The sequence below is a fragment of the Callospermophilus lateralis genome, unplaced genomic scaffold (assembly GCF_048772815.1).
Source record: "Callospermophilus lateralis isolate mCalLat2 unplaced genomic scaffold, mCalLat2.hap1 Scaffold_105, whole genome shotgun sequence".
Lineage (NCBI taxonomy): Eukaryota > Metazoa > Chordata > Mammalia > Rodentia > Sciuridae > Callospermophilus > Callospermophilus lateralis.
This window is the reverse complement of record NW_027510702.1, coordinates 3,313,539-3,319,929: the sequence shown is the minus strand read 5'-3', so window position 1 is coordinate 3,319,929 and position 6,391 is coordinate 3,313,539. Positions and strand designations below refer to the sequence as shown.

The 6,391-nt window shown below is 43.1% G+C and overlaps 1 pseudogene; it reads right to left on the bottom strand.

Moving 5' to 3' along the window:
* Positions 1 to 421: 421 nt before the first annotated feature.
* LOC143386125 (uncharacterized protein KIAA2013 pseudogene) lies at positions 422 to 2,341 on the bottom strand (annotated as a pseudogene).
* Positions 2,342 to 6,391: the final 4,050 nt, after the last annotated feature.

The following is a 6,391-nucleotide window of genomic DNA, read 5'->3' as shown; positions in this document are numbered from 1 at the left end:
CCATTGGACTAGTTAAAAAGTTAAAGAAGACTTTATTGAAGACTATTTTAGTAGGGAAGACAGTCTGAACTCAATTCTATTGAACCAAAAGAAGGGAGAGTGTTAAGTGTCAAGGTAACCCAGCACCTAAAGTACTAGAAAGCACTCAGGGTAAGGGAGATTAGTCAATGGAATTAGACCATTTTAACTTGCTAGTTGATGTTTTTCTGAGTTAAGACTCCTCTACCATAGTCACTAGAAAACAATATATATATATTTTTTACGCTCTGCACAGGTTCACTTTATTGAGTGGAAGGCTTACAGGTCCACTGGCCCCTCCCTCCCCACCGGGACACTTATTCCTTCCAATGCAAGCAGGCATCTATAAGCAATTCTGAGTCACTGTCCCCCACAGGCACAAAGGGTAGGTGCTTCCAAAGGATCCCTTGTCTGTAGCAGCAGATGGTGTCTTATGCAACAGTGGCAGAAAGCAGGACTCGCAGTTTCTCAGACACTGGGGTCTTCCTTGCTCCTGAAGAGGGGCAGTACTCGTTGTAGATGAGCTTGAAGAGGAAGAGGTGGAAGAGGGTGATGAAGGAGGCCACGCTGAACCAGAAGAGGAAGGGCAGCCTGGGTCCTGCTGGGCCATGTGCTCATTAAGGGCCAGAATGGCCTTGAGGTGCAGCGTGGGCCGCAGGTCCTGCAGGTGTGTGAGGTCAGTGGAGATGAGGAGCACCGGCCTGATGGGCTATGTTACCATGACTGAGAAGGTGTGGCTCCCGCAGGCCGGGGTCAGCTCCACTGGGTTGTCCAGGCAGCCCGCCTCATAGGCGAAGATCTTGACGGGCTGGCTGCGGGACTTCACAGACACGTGCAGGTAGGGCTTGCCCTCGGCGTCGGTCAGGTCGATGTGATAGTTCTTGTAGCGGATGCCGTGCTGTTGTGCAGCACATCCGGGTCGCCCTGGAACTGCAGGTGGTTCTCCATGAACTGCAGCCCCCCCAAAGCTGAGCATCATGCCCTGAAGGACGCCCTGAGCGCCCACCTTCATCAGGCCCTTGCAGCCCGCTTCTGGGGGATCAGCCTCCACAGGTCAGAGTGCTGCAGGATCTGCTGCACCAAGGACAGATGGGTGGGCCACAGGTTCTTGGTGTGCATGGTGGCATGGTTGCTGAAGCAGTGGTCTTCATAGTTGAGTTTGGCCTCCAGCTGGTCTCGCTTCCGTGGCTCAAGGAGGGACTGAGCAGAGGGGCTGGCGAGCAGGAGAGCATGTATTAGAGTGTCAGGTTCAGGGTCAGGCCTAATGGTCTGTGGGCGTCGGGTGATTTTCATTTCCACCACTGGGCAAAACAGCTGCACCCAGAGGCGCTGGTAGTCTGGAAGCAGCTCAACCGCAGGCATCTCCAAGAGCTCCAGCATTTCCTTCGGGGCCAAGTCCTGGAGTGCCTTCAGCTCCTTAGCGGCTTTGCTTTTGAGAACTTAGGGGTTGATGGGACCTGAGACATACACCACCCAGAGGACCATCTCACCCAATTGCGTTTTGGGAGCCACCTGGAGCTGGTTTACTAGCTTTTTGGCAGCCACCACTACCAGGTGCCCCTGTTGAGTGAGAGGGCATTGATGTGGATCTGCCCGAGTAGAGGAGGAACTGATGATCTCCGACCTTCTCCAGGATGCTGGTGAAGGCTTTCAGGACCTGCCTGCAGTGAGCCCCACAGTCTGCAGCGCAGCCACTTGCTGAGTTGGGTTGTTGAGCTGAATGCACTGCAGATAGACGTGGAGTCTGCCCCGTGAGACAGAAAGTCCTCCTGCAGCAACACATAGTCACGGCCAGAAAAGACCCCAGGCTGAGGCGGGCTCAGGGCCGGCGGCTGAAGGGCCAGGGTCCAGGCTTCCGAGCTGTAGGCAGCGCACCCTGCGCAGCAGCCCCTCCCGCAGCAGCAGCACAGCTTCTACAGCTTCAGCCAGCAAGTTCAGTGGGCGCAGATGCAGAAGGGCAGGAAGTCCCGCGCCACGGGGGTGGGGGTGGGGCTCCCGCTCTCCAGGAGTCACCCACAGCCGGTCGGCGGTCATGTTCCGGGCTAGGAAGCACCAAGACCTGCACTCCTGGGCCCAGCAACGGCCTCGCAGTGATCCTGCAGGCCGCACCAGGCGTGGGTGGCCGCCCCCAGGCAGGAAGAGGGCTCCTAGGCGCCCAGCTCTCAGCGGGCCCAGGGCTGCAGGCGCAGGCCTCCCGCAACCTGGCGCTCGCCGCACCCTGGAGTGTGTAGCAGCAGCAGGAGGCCAAGCAGCGTCAGAGGTGGCGGGCCCAGCTGCTTGACAGGAGTCCTGGCAGCCCCTTGAATCGCTCCTGCAGCCACATCGGGCAGCCAGGCGTAGGGCGGCCCCTGAACACCACCCAGCCCACCAGCCAGGCCAGCCCTGCCTCACTCCCTGGCCAGGACCGTGGAGCCCACCCTGACGCCCGCCGCAGCCTCCTGGAGAGCCACCGCCACCGCTTCCTCCTCCTTCTTGGTTACCTCCCTGACAAGAACTTCTTACTGGTTACATTTCAAAGGAATTGCTTCTAGGTCTTTGAGAAAGATATATATTGCTGAATTGGAAAAAGGGCAAGAATCTGGTAGAATATTTTATCTGAAAAGGGCAAAAAAATTTCAAGTGCAAATTTTACAAAGTAAATGTTCTAAGTAAAGCAATATCAGGGCCCTAACATTTGGGGGAAATACCTAATTTTTAGTTAAGCTGCAAGGGGAAGTAAGATTAGAAGTTATTTTAGTCATCTTGGACCATGAAATAAAGAAGGAATCTAAGGAGAGGTGAAGATGGAAGAGAGAAACTGGACCCTCAAATCTTTTTTTTTTTTTTTTTAATATTTGTCTATTAGTGTCTTAAGACATTCTCCAGAATTCTCAATAACGGGAAGCTTCACATTGCTTTTGAATATTACCTTTTTTTTGTCACATGAAACCAGAGGATACCTAAATAATAGCCACTATACACAGGCACAGTCTCATGTGTGATACTGTCTTATGCCTCTATCAAACTGCAACCCAATTGCCTCTGAGAAAAGAAAAAAAGAAAGAAAGAGACAATTGAAAAATGTTTGCCTGATTTCTTGTCTCCCAAGCATATCTGAAATCAACAATGATATGTAAAAATCTAGGTTACATCATGCATGGTGGTACAAGCGTGTAATTGCAGCAACTCCGGAAGATGAGGCAAGAGAATCACAAGCCCAAGACCAGCCTCAGCAAATTAGTAAGGCCCTGAGCAATGTAGTGAGACTCTGTCTCAAAAAGTAAAAATAAAAACGGATGGGGATGTGGCTAGCTGGTTAAGGGCCCTTTGTTTAATCTCAATCCCTGCTATAATAACAACAACAAAACCCAATCTAGGTTATATTAAAAGATATGAAGAGAAACATTGCTTCTCCCTTTTTATGGTTGATGCAATCTTAACATATGAATCCTGGATGTAATAAAAGTGGTGTTGTGCATGTTTTACCCTGTCTTTTAGTTCCCTTTCTGGATGTAGAATCACCCTGTGAGTTTGCTGAAGGATAAGAAAACAGCACATTAAAATGCATTTCTAAACTATAGGACTTCCTACCCCCTCAAACACAGAAAAATATAAAAGGAAAAAAAAACGATTGTATAAAACAAGAATTTTTACTATATTGACACCTTTTATAAGTGAAACCACTATCAGATTTATTAACCTTTGTCCAAAGTTATTTCTGCATCTGGATTGGGAAGAGAAAATTTTTTGCTAGTTAAAATGTAAAACATTTAAGTAATCCATCACATATTTAGTGAACAGAACACCATACTCAAATGTATGATTTAAATTACTCTGTGATCAGGAGAAATATGATTTCATTGATAATGCAAAATAAATGCTGGAAAGGACAGCAAAACTACCAATAGCACTTAGTGGAGACAATTCTTACATTACAGATGAATGGCAGAGGCAGAAAAAAACATTTTTAATTTGGGAAATGTGAAAATGATTCTGATTTTCCTCCACTGAGTCACAATTTCCTATTGTGACTCAGTGGAGGAAAATCAGAATCCTTTTGGGAGAAAGAGGAGTGATTGTTAATCACATAAATCTACGTTTACAGGGAAGAGGCTATTTTAGTTATTGGATTTAAATGCTGAGTAGCTATTATCATTTCTTTCCAATACTGGCCATCGGATTCAGGAACACCTTATTACTGATCTATATCTTTAGTCCTTTTTAATTTTATTTTTTCTTTAATTTTGAGAGTGTCTTGCCATGTTGCTGAAGATCTTGCTGACATAATAAGACTGGCCATAAATTTGCAACCCTCCTGGCTCAGCCCCTTAAATTACTAAGCATCATTTAACTCAGCAGCTATTATCATTTTTTTATTATTGTATGAACAAATGTATCCATTTGGTTATGTATTAGTGCTTACTGTATGCTTCTTTTTTTTCCTCACCATGAGATACTAACAAACAGAATATATTGAAGTCTCTCTGTGTCCTCACATAACTCTATCCTAGCTGAAGTACACAGAAAATAAATAAATGTGTCAGGTAATGATAAGTGATGTTTCAAAAAACAAAACTAGAGAAAAGGATAGAGAATAAGATAGAGTAATGCTTTATTTTGGATGAGATACTCAGCAATCATATTATGGTAACTCAATGTGAATAGAAATATAAATGTATAAGTGGGTGGAATATATGAATAACCCTATAAAATCCTAGCTGAGGAAGAAGCAAGTGCTGAAAATGTGAGAGGTATTTGCATAACAAAATGATTGATATGACCAGAGCAGATTGATCAAAGAAAAACAAGATAGAAAATCAAGTTGCAGTGGAAGGGTATCGCTTTGGCCAGCAAAAGAAAATAGAAAGAAAAAAAATGTCAAAGTCAGTTTTAAAACATGTAGCAGTTGTAGAGAAACAATGGTTATGTTGAAAGCATGAAACTAACTGTTACAGATACAAATTCTACAAAGTGACTGACTGGAAATGTAAAGACTAATGTCAGTTAATAGTCCCATGTGATAGCAGAAAGGAAAACTAGATTCCAACTTGCCTTCCCCATAATCCCAAATGCTGGTGTTGAAGGGTGGTTTTGTTTTTTTAGTCTTGCTCTGTGCAGTCATTTTTCCTCAACACCTTCAGCCTGTAGATTCTTTAAGTTAGTCTTGAGGTAAGAAATTTTAATATAAAAATAGCCATTGGGTTGCTAACTCTGGTAGATAAGACGGTATTATTGTCTTCCTATTCTTCCTGCAAAACAGTGAAGATCTGTGTCAATATATCTAAACTGAGCAAAGCTATAATACAGAAAGAACTCTGATATGTGCAGAAACTCAAGCAGGCAGGAAACTGAAAAGCAGGACACCCATTAGCACCATAATAGCATTCTCAACAAGAATTTACATAGAATTTTTGAAAGAATACAATTGAAATGCTTAATAAAAATTATCCCTTGTTAGTCTTTTAGAGGCAAACACATATACCTTTAAGTCCATTTACTTTAGTTTTAAAATCATTTTTATATATAAATTTTAAAACAATAGCAAAAGCAGTTCAAACTTTTAAAATGCAAATTAAATGTAATACAGAATATCCCAATGAAATAAAATTTATCTAAAGAGATGATAGTAAGAGTAACAGATGTGTGTATTTTAGCGTTAAAATGTGTTAATAAATTGATAAATTTAAGAAGAGATAGGTTAAGGTGTTAGTTCTCAGTAGTTGAAATATAAAATGTTAACAGAAAGAACAGATGTTGCTAATCTTTCATAGATAATATTGTAGACAAGTTTGCAATGCACATAAAATAAGTCAACAGACAACACACCTCAAAACGTTTTAAAATTTTAATAATTTTTGTAAGAACAGAACAACTCGGGGCTAGGGTTGTGGCTCAGTGGTAGCACGCTCACCTAGCATATGCAAGGCCCTGGGTTTGATTCTCAGCACCACATAAAAATAAGTAAGCAAAATAAAGGCATTGTCCATCCACAATTAAAAAATAAATAATAAATTAAAAAGAACAGAACCTGTCTAACTTTCTACTTTTCTTTATAAAGTTTATATATCAAAATCTCTTTTATATCCTGGGTTTTGTAATATTTGATGTATTACTAGCACTAAGAGTTTTCTATAAAAATAACAATAAAAAAAACAAGCCACCCAATGAGGTAAAGTTAGAAAGAGCTCTCAAAGTGCCCTGTAATCTTATAATGTCCTCGATGATATAGTCATGAATCCAAGATGTAGACATCCTGACCATTTCAGCATATCCTTTTCTGTTTGAAATTCCATCTGCTCTCACCTCTTACAGGCATCTCTTCTCATATGTCTCACTTTTTAAATTGAGCACTGAGGAGTTCATCTCTTTTCTTTTGAGACTCCCCCATTAGCAT